Source organism: Lissotriton helveticus, chromosome 12 (assembly GCF_964261635.1).
Source record: "Lissotriton helveticus chromosome 12, aLisHel1.1, whole genome shotgun sequence".
NCBI lineage: Eukaryota > Metazoa > Chordata > Amphibia > Caudata > Salamandridae > Lissotriton > Lissotriton helveticus.
Genome location: NC_136073.1, coordinates 64,688,193 through 64,705,067, shown reverse-complemented (window position 1 = coordinate 64,705,067; position 16,875 = coordinate 64,688,193). Strand labels below are relative to the sequence as shown.

Below are 16,875 nucleotides of genomic sequence, written 5' to 3'. Positions count from 1 at the left end.
TGGGCTTCCCTCTGCATTAAGCTTCCCTGATACTCCTCCCTCGTCCCGCCCCTATTTAGGAGCGTGCTTCACTTCTCTGTCGGTGTTTGGCAGGCAGCCCGGTGGCAGTGGGCTCGTTCTGCCGACATTGGAGAGCTGAGAGTGAGAGAGAGCCTCTCTTGATATTTATGGTATCTCGCCCCGCTGATTACGAGCGGCGGCGTCTTTTTTAGCGCATTGTTTTTAATACTGTCTGGTAACCTTACCTTCAAAGTTGTGCAGGTTACTAATTCCTGTTTTCACTTGCAGAGCGGAGCGGCTGGCTGGGGGCTGTTTGAAATCGCGGGTCCCCAGCGCAGCGGGCGCCATCTTTGTTTGGGCTTCCCTCTGCATTAAGCTTCCCTGATACTCCTCCCTCGTCCCGCCCCTATTTAGGAGCGTGCTTCACTTCTCTGTCGGTGTTTGGCAGGCAGCCCGGTGGCAGTGGGCTCGTTCTGCCGACATTGGAGAGCTGAGAGTGAGAGAGAGCCTCTCTTGATATTTATGGTATCTCGCCCCGCTGATTACGAGCGGCGGCGTCTTTTTTAGCGCATTGTTTTTAATACTGTCTGGTAACCTTACCTTCAAAGTTGTGCAGGTTACTAATTCCTGTTTTCACTTGCAGAGCGGAGCGGCTGGCTGGGGGCTGTTTGAAATCACGGGTCCCCAGCGCAGCGGGCGCCATCTTTGTTTGGGCTTCCCTCTGCATTAAGCTTCCCTGATACTCCTCCCTCGTCCCGCCCCTATTTAGGAGCGTGCTTCACTTCTCTGTCGGTGTTTGGCAGGCAGCCCGGTGGCAGTGGGCTCGTTCTGCCGACATTGGAGAGCTGAGAGTGAGAGAGAGCCTCTCTTGATATTTATGGTATCTCGCCCCGCTGATTACGAGCGTTGGCGTCTTTTTTAGCGCATTGTTTTTAATACTGTCTGGTAACCTTACCTTCAAAGTTGTGCAGGTTACTAATTCCTGTTTTCACTTGCAGAGCGGAGCGGCTGGCTGGGGGCTGTTTGAAATCGCGGGTCCCCAGCGCAGCGGGCGCCATCTTTGTTTGGGCTTCCCTCTGCATTAAGCTTCCCTGATACTCCTCCCTCGTCCCGCCCCTATTTAAACGGCCAACATGTGTCAGCGCAGCGGACGAGCGCAGCGGGCGCGACGTAGGCGCGCCGGAGTTGCGCCTGAGTTAAGCCCGTCTGCGCCCGTCCGCGGCAGGCCGGGGCACGGGGCACCTCACTCTGTCCCCTGTCTTACTCTCCCCCGCTCACTTATTATTTCCCTTCACGATTCTGTTCTTCCCCCCCCCGAGCTCTCAGTCAAGCACGCTGTCTGCGGCTTGCCTGCCCCCAGGACCACATTTCCCGAGATCACTCATTCATCTCCTATCCATAGACCCCCGGACTTCTCCGGCAAGTCTTGTCTTTCCACTCCGGGACTAGGACCCAACCCTTCCCTATCTGTGATGTACCTCAATACTCGGTCTCTGGTCAGTCATCAATCTGACATCTTTTATCTTCTAGGGTCGGAACAGCCTGATATCCTATTCTTGACCGAGACCTGGCTCACAGATGATTCTACCCCCGATATCCTGGCGGCTATTCCCCCTGGTTATTACATACTACAAGCCAACCGCCCCTCTGGCAAAGCGGGCGGCGGGGTTGCAGCCATAATTAGGCACCCAAACCGGTTTTCCATAGTGCCTACTCCTAGTATTTCCATGATCGACTGTTTGGCACTCAGGTTGGAGCAACCTGGCTCCTCCCTTTTATGTGTCCTAGTCTACCGTCCTCCCCAATCCATGCCAAACTTCTCAGTCCAGTTCGGCGAGCTTATCTCGCAGCTGACCATTAATAACACCAATGTTTTGGTCCTGGGCGATTTTAATTACTGGCCATCCGACCCCCACGAAACCTCTGATTCCCTCGCCTTTTCTGAGCTTATGCTGGGTTTCAATTGTACCCAACATATACATACACCCACGCACACCAAAGGTCACAACCTGGACCAGGTATGGACTTCTTCCCTGGATATCTCCACCCCCCTTGTTCTTCCCTGTCTTTGGTCGGATCATCTACTCATCACCCTTTCCCTTGCTAAACCCGTTCCGGTTAGTGTTGCCCGAGATTCTAATTTCCTGGCACGCAATTGGAATAAGGCTGACATTAACAAATTTACTTCCCTCCTGAGCTTATCTGCTCCCTCTATCATGGAACCCACTACTTCCATTGACTCTCAGTCCGATAACCTTGTTCACTGGCTTGTCTCCGCCGCCGACTCGGTGGCACCTTTAAAACCTGTTAAAACGCGGCGAAATCATGACGCCCATAGGTGGTTCACCGAGGAACTTAAGGCACTGAAACTTAGTCTTCGTCAGGCCGAAAGACGCTGGCGCCGAGACTACTCTCCGCAGACTAAAGTTGTCTTCTCCTCCCAACTGAGAGAATACAAGTCTGCTATAGCCAGGGCTAAATCTTGTTATTTCTCCAATAAGATCTTGAATTCTATCAACAAGTCCAAAGACATCTTCTCTATTGTTGAGGAATTATCTAATCCGGCGAGAGTCACTATCGCCTCCCTCCCCTCCCAGCTTTTGTGTGATTCTTTGAATCAATTTTTTGTGGACAAAATTGTTAAAATTAAAACTAGCATTTCTGTTCACGCCTCATCTGCCTCTCCCCCTCCTACTCCGTCCCTCCCTCACCACATTCACACCCTAACCCAGCTTCCCCTCATCTCAAAAGACAATTTTCTTCCCCTTTTGTTTAAAGTTTCCTCCGGATCTCCCAGCGATTGTTGCCCCCCGTCGGCCCTGCGAGAAGCCTTCACTTCATGCCCGGACCCCCCTTTAGCTCTTCTAAACAACTCCCTGACTATGGGGGTGGTCCCGGGATCTTTCAAACGGGCAGAGGTGGTCGCTATCTTGAAAAAACCCACGGCTGACTTGTCCAACATGAGCAATTACCGCCCTATTTCCCTCCTTCCCTTCCTCAGCAAGGTCTTGGAGTCTCACGTTACTCAAACCCTTACCTCATTTGTGGAAGACTCTTGTGTTCTGGACCCCCAGCAGGCTGGATTTAGACCGGCACATTCCACAGAAGCAGTCATCCTCTCTGTGATGGACGAACTACGCAGGGGCGCCAACACTAACACCTGTCAGGCTCTGGTCCTTTTGGACCTGTCAGCCGCCTTTGACACGGTCGACCATGACATTTTGGTCGACCGTGTCAGAGAAGCTGGCATCCAGGGCACTGCCCTGGATTGGGTGCGTTCTTTCCTGACCCACCGCCATCAGGCTGTCAGGCTGTCTCAGTTCTCTGCCTCTCAAGTCGAGCTGACCTGTGGTGTCCCACAGGGCTCTTCCTTATCCCCTCTTCTTTTTAATTTATATTTGGCCCCGTTAATCCGTTCCCTTCGCCGTTTTAATGTCTCCGCATTTAATTATGCGGACAACATTCAATTGGTTTTCACCATCGACTCCGGGGCCGAATCCATCTCCACTTTCCAAAATACCCTCTGTTTCATCAGCGATTGGATGGGTACAAACCATCTGAAACTTAACCCCGACAAGACCGAGCTGGTGCTTGTCGGGGGACCCTCCAATCCATGGCATTCCTCCTTTTGGCCTGCCAGCCTGGGCACCCCGCCTTGTCCTGTCAACTCAGCAAAAAGTCTGGGCGTTGTCATCAGCAACGATCTATCTATGACACCCCAGATCAGTGCTGTAGTCTCCTCCAGTCACTTCCAGCTCAGGAAGATACGCAAGATCTCTCGCCTACTTACCACCGATGCCCTTATTTTGGCCTAACTTGCGTTAGTCATGTCTAGGCTTGACTACGCAAATGTATTATATGTAGGCATTCCTGTATACCAACTCAGGAGACTTCAGTTGATTCAAAATCAGGCTGCCCGTCTGATATATCATCAGCCCAGAGATCAACACGTTCAACCGCTCTTAAAAAGTCTCCATTGGCTTCCGGTCTCTGCTCGTTGCAAATTCAAGCTGGGCTGTATCATCTCCAAATCCCTCTCTGGTCATAGCCCCGCTTTCATTTCTTCTCTGCTTCATCAGTATGTCCCCTCCCGTACCCTCCGGTCTTCCCATATGGCCCTTTTATCTGTCCCCAGATTTAAGCGGAAGAAACACGGTGGCCTTAGGTTTTCCTTCTTAGCCCCGTCTTTTTGGAATTCTTTACCTCTCCCGCTTAGGTTATCCTCCCCTTACTCCAGTTTCAGATCCTCCCTTAAAACTCATCTTTTCATTGAAGCGTATAATTAGCTGTTATCCACTGTTATGTTAGTTTTGTCTCTCCTCTCTGCTCTCTCCGAACAGCGCCAAGGAACCTAATGGTGTTAGCGCGCTCAACAAATTAATTTAACATAACATAACATAACAGAGTGTAACTGCTGCCGTTTGTACCAGCTGCCCGTGCCTTTCTAGTCTTCTTTTTCTCTTGCCACTTATCTCCGAGCTTCTCAGCGCCAGGATGCCGTCAGGTGATAGAGCGCTTAATAAGTGAAATAAATAAAATAATAAATAGTAAATCAAATAATAAAAACGACAAGAGTTAAACCTGCTTTAAATATACATTGTGCTACATAATGGGAGATGCAGGACACCGCTGCACGTACTTTTCACTGGAACCTCCGAAGAAGCTCTACAATGAAACGCGTCAGGCGACGTGAAGGGCTGCTTTTAAGGAACCCACCCGGAGATCATTGCCCATAACCTAAATTGAGGCTGGTAACCTACGCCGCTTTTCGTGTGCTACTCGCATAGGAAAACCACTTAAAGGTATATATATGCATAGGCTCTTGGTCACATGACCATAGTCCCGATATCTGAGTGGGGGTCCAACGAGTTCTTTGGTTTAGCAGAAAATGAGCACGAATGATTACAAAAGGTGGAATAAAAACACTACATCCCCCAGAATGCCCTGGTATGCTGTCATTGGTAATCCCCATGTAGGGGCGTGTCATAGTGGGCTACATAATGGGAGATGCAGGACACCGCTGCACGTACCTTTCACTGGAACCTCCGAAGAAGCTCTACAGCAAAACGCGGCAGGCGACGTGAAGGGCTGCTTTTAAGGAACCCACCCAGAGAACATTGCCCATACCCTTAATTGAGGCTGGTAACCCACGCCGCTTTCGTGTGCTACTTGCGTAGGAAAACCACTTAAAGGTATATATATGTATGTATATATATATATCCAAGAGGGCTCTTCCAGGTTCAGGAAAAGATCGAGCCACACCAGGTACTTGCAAAAAGTTTTATTTTCTCTGGACAAAACAGACGCGTTTCAACCGCATAGGCTCTTGGTCACATGACCATAGTCCCGAATCACGTGCGCAAATACTGGCATTTTCATAGAAATAAAAAATCAGACTCTGTGTTTACAACATCACTCAGAGACCGTGTCATAATTTCATTCATGAATTATTGTTTCAAGCGCAATAAATAAACAGTTATGCTTCACTTGGCTTAGTAATGAATTATGGTGAAACGTTGAACCGCTATCAATGTATTGAAAACAAGTTAATTTGCAGTTTCAACAGTTCTAGGGCAACATCATGGGTATAGTACCCTCTGATCACCTAGTAGTGCATACATGTGTACATGGGCATTATTCTGGACGGAATTCGTAATTGGTTTCAATCATTATTCACGGCAAAGGTGTAAACCAAAAAACAGAATCAACAGAGAGGAAAGAGAGGTACTCTAGTTGCTAACATAGGATGCTATTGCTCAAAATTGCGTTCTTGGGTATAGTACCCTTAATGATGATGTTTGACATACAGTTCTTGCGTCATGTAAATACTCCGGTTGCTACTCTCGTTATTCATAATCATGCAGTGTTGTTACTGCCTATAGTCATTCGTTTCGAGATTCATACAAAAAAATGACAATAAACATAAATCTAAATTAATCCAAGGAGAGTGCAATTCGTATAGCCAAAATTACCCAACTCTGTGCTCATAACTTTTATCAGTGGTGTTTGGTTCATATCGCGTGCTTATAACTCATATCTCTGACGTGTGACTCATTTACTCCATCAACCAGAATAATCTAATAAGACAAGGAGGGAGAGAGAGACACAACCAAGGTTAGAAGGGTTGAATATATGCAGAACAGGTCATGTCATCTTACAGTACTAATTAAACACATCCTATAGATCCTAGAGATAGCTCATAAATAATCAGTTATATCGCATTGTTTAATTGATCACAAATTGTTGAATCCGTCCAGTTATGGTGATCAGTACCTTTTAGAGAAATAGCCCACCATAAAAACATAAATGATAAAGAAAGAGGGGTTTGTTCTAAAAAGGGTGTTAAGTTTAAAACGATTCGGAACCAAGTTCCTAACAGGTAACGGGAGGCAAAGTATGTTAATTCTTCTACAGATGTATATACATTTCTTCGTCAATATTCACCCCTGTCGGGGCAACACTTCCTGCTTGGAGAATGAATCTAATCACTGATAAGGTTATAGTTAGGAAATTGAATTAAAAAAAACTTAGACATTCACTGAAAAAAACAATGGTTACAGAGACGTTATAGTTAGGCTCAGGTTTCACTTGAACAAAACCAGAGAAATTCAGCCGCTATAGTTAGTGAGCTAACTATAACTCGTGCCCGCAATGCACTGCTTATGACAGCACATATTACATCACTCATGACATGGTCAGTGACATCATTGATGACATCACTGATTTTTTAGGAAAGGGGGCATGTGGCCCCCCTTCCCTGGACCGTTTTTGGCCCCAAAGACCCCGTCCCCTGGGGCCTGCATTAGATGGAGACCGCACAGCCCCCTTCCCAGGTAGATTTTGGCCCCAGGTAACACCATTCACAAGGCCTGTCCCCCCCTTTTTTATTTAATTAGAAGGGAGAGGGGCTGAGTGGCTCTCCCTATCAGGTAATTTTCAGCTCCGGGTACCCCATCCCCTGGGGCCTGCCCCTTCTTTTCTTCATTTAATTAAAAAAAAGGAGGGGGGCCACGTAGACCCCCTCCTTGGCCAATTTCGGGGCCGGCCTGTAGTCTGGGGGAGCCTCAAAGCCTCAGGGGTCCCCGCCAGCTCCCTGCCTTCTGTGGGAGCGGGCATTGCTTTGAGACTGAGGGAGGTGCTAACAAGCAGCTCCCTGGAGCCCAAAGCAATGTCTGTTTTCCTGATTGCTTCACAACAGGCAGGAAAGCAGACACGTGCTCTGCTTTGAGCAAGAGGGAGCATTTTGTGCTCTTGCTTGCTGAATGCAGACCACTTGTTTGCCATGGGGTTGCGGGACGAAGCCATAGCAAACTGCAATGTACTGGGGGTGGGCACCCCAGGACGTTGCTGGAGCCAGGCCTGAGAGGTGGCAGTCCTGAGGGCCATCTAGGGCTCCTGGAGGGGGCCCGCGCCTTTGTGAATTAAGCCCCGGGGAGGTGGTGTTCCCTGGGGCCAGGGGTCTGCAACAGAACCCCTTCATTATTGCATTTGTGTCCCGGGGAGGTGGCGGTTCCTGGAGCTGCATAGGGGGCCATAGCCCCCCACGCATTAATTATTTTAGCATCGGAGAGGTGATCGTTCCTTGGGCTGTGGGGGAAGATGAGGCTGCCGAGCGGGCCCCTCGCATTTATGTACAACAGTGCCCTGGGGAGGTGGCAGTTCCTGGGGCAGCAGGGGAGCTGCACAGCTCCCCCGCATATAATTAAGTTACTGCCATGCAGGGGTGGTGATTCCCGGGATACAGGGGACGCAATAGGGCCTCCTCCACATTATTTTTTTAAATTAATTAATGTATGTGTCCCAGGGAGATGGCAGGCTCCCGGGCTTAACAAAAGCCTAGTAGAGGGGTCCCATGAGCATTAACTTCTTGCCTCCGGAACAAGGCCCACCTAGGTGTTATTCTGACGCAAGCTAGAGTTCCTGCTCTAGCTTTTCATTTTTTTTTGCCGCATATCCACCAATGAGTCTGCAGCAATTTTAATAATGCTTTTTACCCCCCTACCATACCTGGGGGTTCAAGGTATTCCTGTCTTGCCACCATTCCTTTATTCTTTACTTTTTTAGGGCTCGGGCCTAGCGTACACTGCGCAGCAGTGTTGCGCAGCAAGAGTCCTTCTCCTGGCGTTTAGAAAATGGACCTGGAAATTCCACGCAGCTCGTGCGTGTTATTTCCTAGGTCCATTTTCATTGGCCTTTCAGTGCGTGTCTTTTTAAAACAGAACACGCAATAGGCCATGGGCGGTCCTGTAGCTCCGCCCATGGCCTATTGGTGTCTGTTACGCGCACCAGAGGCCATATGTTTTGAATTTTCGCGGCTTGACAGCCGCGATAATTCAAAACATATGCTCGCAGTGGCGCACGCGCACCACTCACGGGCTTTTTTGGCTTTTTTTTTGTTTACAAAAGTATCAGTTTGATGCTCGAAGGAGAAGGTAAAGCACACATATTTAAATACATAAGTATGAATTCCTTTTCCAGATCTCCCTAAAGCGAACTCCTATCTACCATTAAAATCGCATTTATCCTGCATCCATCACCCATATAAACCCCTGTATTCGATTGTTATAAAGCCGAACAAACTCTTAAGCAAAAGCTCTGTGAGAGCGGCGATGTGCAGCAGGCGACGAGGCACGCACGGACATGGGGTTAAAGCACGGGCAATACGTAATCACACAACCTAAACACTTTGAACCTAACGTGAAGGTGGCCACTCCATTGCTGCGTTTAATTCAGCATCTACACTGCACTGTGGAAACACCGGCCGCTCGGAGGGTGAAGGGTATTTTGTTGTCATGCTGATGGAAAATCACAAAAAGGAGGTAAAACCAGAGAGAGCCAGGCCGTCAGCAGCGAAGCACCCTGCTCACAAAGAGAACACTCCTTTATTTATATCGGGTGAGGCGCGGCTTTTACACCACACAGGGATCTTGGCTGCAGTGTATTTTTGCAACCGTCTTTCCTACATTGGTCCGTTATATGTCGGGAAGTCTGGCCGTGGGAGGAAACTGTTTCAGCAGAATAGAGCACGCGGACTACCTGAACCATCAATGGTGCATCCCTGCTTCTGCTTAAGTAGCGCAGTGTTCAGACTGCGGCGCTGTGACTGGCAGGGCGGGGGTCAGTGCATGACAGGACCTGGGTCAATGTGTGACAGGGCGTGGGTCAATGCGTGACAGGGCGTGGGTCAGACCTCTGGCTTCAGCCCAAACCCATCGGATGCAAGGTGGGAATTCGGGTGCCTTTGAGTGTCTCCTCTCAGTGAATCCAGGCAGTGTGTGCTGCCCTCCCCCCTCCCCCAACCCCAACCACCACACTCTGGAGAGCCCAGCGAATAGTGGAAAGTGACTCCCATTGTGCGCTTCTGAACTTCCAAGTCAATGTCATTTTTACCCACTAGCTTGTGGTCTTTTGAAAAGCACCAGGGGCTGTCAGGGCGGGATCCTCTGACACAATGTGCAGCGCTAAATCAGAGAAAAGGCTGTGGTGGGGGCGGGGGTGTAGAAATCTGCAGAAGGTTGGGAGAAGAACAGTGTCTGTCTGCCCCCTAGTGTATGCCTCTCATCCGCCTCAAACTCAACTTCCAAAGGAAAAAAGCTGATTCTTGAATGAAAACGGCGTTTGCCTCACCATCTATCTGGGGACAGAGAAGGGGGGGGGACTTGCGCGCATGGAATACTGCGTGCCTATCGGGTTGTTTGCTAGCCACTCGGTGTATCTTTGACCTCAGTGCGTGTTGGTGTGTATGTGGTTATTATTGTTTGCAGATAAGCTCTATATGTGCGCGTGTGTGTGTAAACCTGAGAGGGCCTGTACGTCAGTCCCTGTGTATGTATTTTACAGTAAGAGACCGTACTGTCTGCCGAGTACCAGGTTGACAAGACACAAATTGCAGTGGTTGGTGCACAGCCTACGTTGTGAAGATTCAAAAATTATTTAACTAAGTTTAAGAGTACCAGGTTGACTCAGAAGTGCAGGTACTCTCCCATTAAAAGAATTACACCCTTGCTGGGACTTTTACTTGCAAGTTAAAGAAATGCAGGCACTCGCTACCTGGCAGGGCCTCTCCTTTACGAACGTGCTTCGATAACCTACCAGTTGCTTATTGTGCGCTGTACAACAAACGTTATGAGAATGTAAAACTAATACGAACAAACGTACAAAATGTACAGAAACGGTTGTTGTTGAGCGTAGGACGATGTATATGACAATAATGAATAAAAAGAATTTTAACAAAAGAAATGCCAGTATCCATAACGTCATGAAGAGGTGAGTGTTCTGTAGATTTTCCCTTGTCGCTGTAAATAATTTGTGATCGTTGCCTTCGCGTAAACATGTCAAGGTGAGTTTGATATATTTTTCCCCCTTCCCAACAAATTGCGTGGGAAATGGTTTTCTGTGATGTTTGGTTAGGTAGCGAAATTACCTAGCAACCGCTTGCTGGCATTTGCTCCTCTGGTATTTTTTTGTGTTTTGTTTTTGTGTTTTGCTTTTCTTTGTCATGGGAAGCTGCTGCTAGCCCGATAGGAAGCGGGGTCTCGCAAGCACGGATCTGCCCCCTCTCCAGGGAGGGATATTTAAAACTGTTCCAATCCTCCGGCGGGGGCCGCGCTTCCAGCTCAAGCCCAGCAGGCCCCGGGGGAGGGACGGTGTCCTTTGCAGGCACTTAGTATGGAGGCTCCTGCCGCACACCTCGGTTTGAAAGACGGGGGCCCTGGAGCGAGCAAGGATGGGTAGCAAAATACAGCACTGTCAGACTTAAGTGGGACCCTCAGGGTCCCGGTGTCATTGCACCTGCTGAACCCTTGGACACCCACAGCCACTGGTAGCAAAATACACCACTGTCCGAGTTAAGTGAGGCCTTCGGGGTCCCGGTGTCACTACACCTGCTGCACCGTCCCCTGGACACCCACAGCCACTGATACTAAAATACAGCACTGTCTGGGTTAAGTGAGACCCTCAGGTTCCCGGTGTCACTGCACCTGCCTGACCCCTGGACTCCCAGAGTCTCCGGTAGTAAAATACAGCACTGTCGGAGTTAACAATGACAGTTATACAGAATAGTACAAATGCTAATAGCATTCAAATCCTTAAACCAGCTAGGTTTAGCTATTGCACGCCCAGACCTGGTAGTGCTGTTTTCACTACCGCATACATGCCAACCCTCCCGATTCAGGCGTGAGACTACCGATTTGAAGGCTAGTCTCCCGCCTCCCGATTCAAGCATCCAGAATCCTGATACCTGAAAATCTCACCTTTGGTTTTTTAGGGTGTGGGCCTAGCGTACACTCCGCATGCAGTGTCGCGCAGCGAGAGTCATTTTCCTGGAGTGTGCTGGGTGAGCAGTGTGTGTATGTCCAGGGTGAGCAGTGTGTGAGTGTGTATGGTGAGCAGTGTGTGTGTGCAGGGTGAGCAGTGTGCGAGTGTGCAGGGTGAGCAGTGTGTAGGGTGAGCAGTGTGTGAGTGTGCAGGGTGAGCAGTGTGTCAGTGTGCAGGGTGAGCAGTGTGTGGGTGTGTAAGGTGAGCAGTATGTTAGTGTGCAGGGTGAGCAGTGTGTGGGTGTCCAGGGCCAGCAGTGTGTGAGTGTGTAGGGTGAGCAGTGTGTGTATGCAGGGTGAGCAGTGTATGGGTGTTCAGGGCCAGCAGTGTGTGAGTGTGTAAGGTGAGCAATATGTGAGTGTGCAGGGTGAGCAGTGTGTGGGTGTGCAGGGTGAGCAGTGTGTAGGGTGAGCAGTGTGAGTATGCAGGGTGAGCAGTGTGTGGGTGTCCAGGGCCAGCAGTGTGTGAGTGTGTAGAGTGAGCAGTGTGTGAGTGTGCAGGGTGAGCAGTGTGTGAGTGTGCAGTGTGTAGGGTGAGCAGTGTGTGAGTGTGCAGGGTGAACGTTGTGTGAGTGTGCAGGGTAAGCAGTGTCTAGGGTGAGCAGTGTGTGAGTGTGCAGGGTGAGCAGTGTGTGAGTATGCAAGGAGAGCAGTGTGTGAGTGTCCAGGGCCAGCAGTGTGTGAGTGTGTAGGGTGAGCAGTGTGTAGGGTGAACAGTGTGTGAGTGTGCAGGGTGCGCACAAATGACGTGCTTTGGTGCCAGTGAAGTCCAGTGCTTTCACTGGGACGTTGTTCTAGGCACCTAGAAGACCTGGCACATGTTACTTGAGGCACACTGGTGTGGTGGTGTTAAAGACAGGGGCACTGCTTTCAGAGTCTTTGGCTCCTAAGGGGGACCCCAATCACCTGCCAGTTCTTTCACTGGAGCACAACATTTCCATGTTACCCCATCTGACCAAAGCTTCCATTCCAGATGACAGACCCCGGTGTCTCACAGAGGACCACACAACACCACACAGGCACACACCACACACACACACAACACCACACACATAACACTACATACATAAGACCACACACACACACCACACACACACACACCACACACACAACACCACACACACACACAACACCACACCACACACACAACACCACACACATAACACTACATACATAACACCACACACATACCACCACACACACCACACACAGACACCACACATTCAACACCACACACACAACACCACACACACACCACACAGACACCACACACACACCACACACACACACTACCACACTCACACCACCACTCACACACCACCACACACACACCACCACGCACACACACCACCAGACACACACCACACACACACACACACACACACTCACCACCACACACTCACCACCACACACTCACCACCACACTTTCACCAGGCACACACACACACACACACACCACCAGCCGTCGGTGCACACTTTCAACAGGCACACACAACACCAGCCGTCACTGCATGCTTTCACCAAGAACACACAGCACTAGCCGTCTGTGCACGCTTTCACTAGGCACACATACCACCAGCAGTCTGTGCACGCTTTCACCAGGCACACACACCACCAGTTGTCAGTGCACGCTTCCACCAGGCACACACATCTCCAGCCGGCAGTGCACGCTTCCACCAGGCACACACACCACCAGCCATCAGTGCACAATTTCTACAGGCACACAAACCACCAGCCATCAGTACACACATCAATTGTTAACGCATCCACAATGAACTATTGTAGCAATCACAGTATGGCACACTTTACTTTTAAACATATTCATCTAAAGCGCAGCATGACACCATTGCTACAATTCAAATCCAAACCACATAATTCCACTACACACCACATGCATAGACTCCATAACACATGGCGAAAAGACATTGCCATTTACAATGCCATTAGCTCAAACTCAAATAAATCATAGACCTATTGCATTTCCAATGCTTGTTTCTGGTAGTCAGCTTCTACCTTAGTCCCAAGGTGACTGCCAACACTTCCTGGTTGAAGTGCTGGCAGCCAATCTAATTTTAGAAGGATCCGCGAGTCTACTGCAAGGACTCGCGTCCCCAGATATCTATATTGTTTTAAGTTAGATATCACAAAAACGACTGAACAGATTACACCAAATCATAAAAAGCATGCTTTCTGCACCAATATCTAGCTTGTTGCCAAATTTGGTGTCATTCCTTTTCAGCAGTCATATTCAAAAAATGAAAAATCCCCATAGACTTAACATGATGAAAATGTGTTTGGGACCCCCCTTTTTTCTCGGTTCCCACTTGACAGATCACCCCAAAAAGTACAGCACCGCACCTGAACAAAAAAGGGGAAGGTTTGTGAAAATGTTGTGGACATTCATCAAGTGGGCCAAAATTATTGGAAAAACAAAAAATGCTTTCCCTATGAAAACTTTAGTCCTAACTATAACAAGTAGGATATATATATATATATATATATATATATATATATATATATATATATATATATATATATATATATATATATATATTCCATCCAAAAAACTGTAATCACGGCCAGTAAAGATTCCCTGGCTCAATCACAACAGTACCGCCACTCGAATAGTTGTTCAGCGTATTTTTATTCGACACTGGCAACAAACCATTCCCAATGCATTTCGGAGTTTCTTCACTCCTTGATCACCAGAACCAAAAAGGGGAAGGTTTGTGAAAATTTCGTGGACATTCATCAAGCAGGCCAAGATTATTGGCAAAACAAAAAACGCTTTTCCTATGAAAATATATATATACTAGCAGCCCGTCCCGACGTTGTCCGGGTAGGAGTTGCTGCCGGCCAGTAGTATATTGTTTTGTAGAATTTCGTTTTGATAGCATTTCTTATCTGTGACAGGCCTGTGAAACGCTCCGATTCACAGTGCACTGCTGATGCACTTAAGAGTGCGCGTTCAGTAGTGTGTGAACTCGAGTTTCCCTACTTTATTTTTCCTTGCAATATTATATAGCGCGAACTCGACAACATGGCATGAGCACAATTTACATTACAGAAGAACACATTCATTTGTGGTAGGCACGGGGAGGCAAAGCGATTTGCCTGGAATCACAGGATGTTGAGCTGATGCCGAGATTCGAACGTAGCTCCCCAGCTCTAAAGTTCGCAATTCTAGAACTTGTGGCGGGAGGTGTGTCTAAAAGTGTATGTCGGTGCTGGCCATCAATGAGAGAGACCTGTGCATTTTTCAAATCGGTGGTGAAAAAATATGAGTATGTTGCTGGAGATGTGGGCCGCCGTGCCACCAATGTACTTACCGGGGGAGGGTAAACACCCATTATTCTGCAACTTTCTTTCCGCATACTTTCATTATGAAAGTACCATGACTCCGCAATGCCATTGTAACGCATGGCATTACATTTTATATGCTTTTACCACGCATACATTTACAACAATTGCCCCAAGCTTAAAAGCTTGGGGCAATGCTGTTCTGTTTCACCATGCTTTCCCCCGAAGAAGGAGTCGCAAGACTTTGAAACGCGTTGGGATGTCATTTTAACTCTGGACTGAGCAAGCTGTTGCAAATAAATTCGTGGTGCAAGCTACTCTGCTGCTGGTTTGTTCTTACCTCAAGGCATCTTTTGATGAATTTTCATGCGGCAGTCCGGCCGCAGAGAACTTACCACTGCCTGTCGGGTGGGGCCTGTCGACGGAAAGAAACTTCACGTTGATGTTAAGGCGCAGCAGATTGAATAATGAAAGCTACAGCAGCCTCGGCCTGGGGGCGCGCTGGGGCGTTTTAATTTTGTTTTAGTGGCATTGTGAAAACGGACCCCACTGGGGGAACAATTAGCCCGTTATCAAAACTACAAGCACCAGCATGCCTTTATGGAATCCACTTGGGCGTGGCATGTAAGAATCAGTGCATGCGCTTAAAAGCTTGGGGCAATGCTGTTCTGTTTTACCATGCTTTCCCCCGAAGAAGGAGTCGCAAGACTTTGAAACGCGTTGGGATGTCATTTTAACTCTGGACTGAGCAAGCTGTTGCAAATAAATTTGTGGTGCAAGCTACTCTGCTGCTGGTTTGTTCTTACCTCAGGGCACCTTTTGATGAATATATATATATATATATATATATATATATATATATATATATATATATATATATATATATATATATATATATATATATACCAGAATGCCTGTGACTCACCCACAGGAGCGTGGCTACGTAATATGAATAAATTCGCTGTTCCAAAATTTACCTGCTTCTTTCTTCATTCGCCAGTGATCAAGAGCTACAGAACAGCTCGAAATGCGTATGGCTTGCAGTTGAATTCTTGAAGCTTGGCGTCATCTTGCTGCTTGTGGCGTCCAGAGCGGCAACCCCTGCCTGAGTGCCTATTCCTTTGGGGCAACTCTTGGTTTGAAAAATAATGCGACTGGCCCAGTCGCGGAATGGCCCCGCTGCCTATCAAGCAGATCCTGTGTGTTTCGCCATTCAGGACACAATTGGGAACATCAGGGGGTCTGAGCCACAAGTATTTATTGGGAAGATGCCAGGATTGTATAAAAGACTTTATGCCCAAACGGGAGGAACATTTTTAATGGTGAAAGCAGCAGTGCACTTGTTATAACGGACTCTGTAGTATGCAGGCATACCAGGGAACAACAATGACCAAAATGCCTGTGACTCGCCCACAGGGGCATGGCTACGTAATATGAGTAAATTAGCTGTTCCGAAACTTACCTGCTTCTTTCTTCATTTGCCAGTGACCAAGAGCTACAGATATGCTCGAAATGCGTATGGCTTGCAGTTAAGGTCTTGAAGCACGACGCCATCTTGCTGCTTGTGGCGTCCAGAGCGGCAACCCCTGCCTGAGTGCCTATTCCTTTGGGGCAACTCTTGGTTTGAAAAATAATGCGACTGGTCCATTCGCGGAATGGCCCCGCTGCCTATCAAGCAGATCCTGTGTGTTTCGCCATTCAGGACACAATTAGGAACTCTTGGTTTGAAAAAATATATATATATGCCACACAAACAGATTGGATCTATACAAGGGAGTGCGTGAATTTAAATTAAAAACCATTTCATAGTCAATAAAACAACAACAGAACAAACATCAAATAAGATATCAACATCTATGGGGGCAGCAATTTTATCACAATCAGATGAACCGTGTTTACAGGCGATGCAAGATTAATATGATGAAAATGTGGTGGAATCAAATCAGATTAATTTGATATCTACCAATCAAGGTCAAAATTAAAATGGAATAATCAAACAACAAAGTCCATTCAAACCAATGACCTCTTTTAATCCCATCGCTGTTCGAGACTCCATAGATATCTTCCATGAGGCTGTAATTGCACAAATGAAAAATTTGAATAAATCAGTATAACAAAAAACTAAGGATTCGAATAAAAGCAACCAACAATACAGAAATGTACTCACAAAATTGCAAAAGAATGAAAACATCGTAATTCGCAACAGTGACAAGTGTGGCAACATAGTAATTTGGCCACTGACCGACTACAACAAAGAAGC

At 47.9% G+C, this 16,875-nt stretch overlaps 1 long non-coding RNA gene across 2 annotated transcripts in view; it reads right to left on the bottom strand.

The window, feature by feature from the left end:
* Positions 1-16,875, bottom strand: part of LOC144799025 (uncharacterized) — a 708,806-nt gene that overhangs the window by 429,316 nt on the left and 262,615 nt on the right. For both annotated transcript variants that reach the window (XR_013603730.1, XR_013603729.1), the window contains exon 2: positions 5,973-6,077. This is a non-coding gene — a long non-coding RNA (uncharacterized LOC144799025). The remainder of the gene's footprint in view (positions 1-5,972; positions 6,078-16,875) is intronic.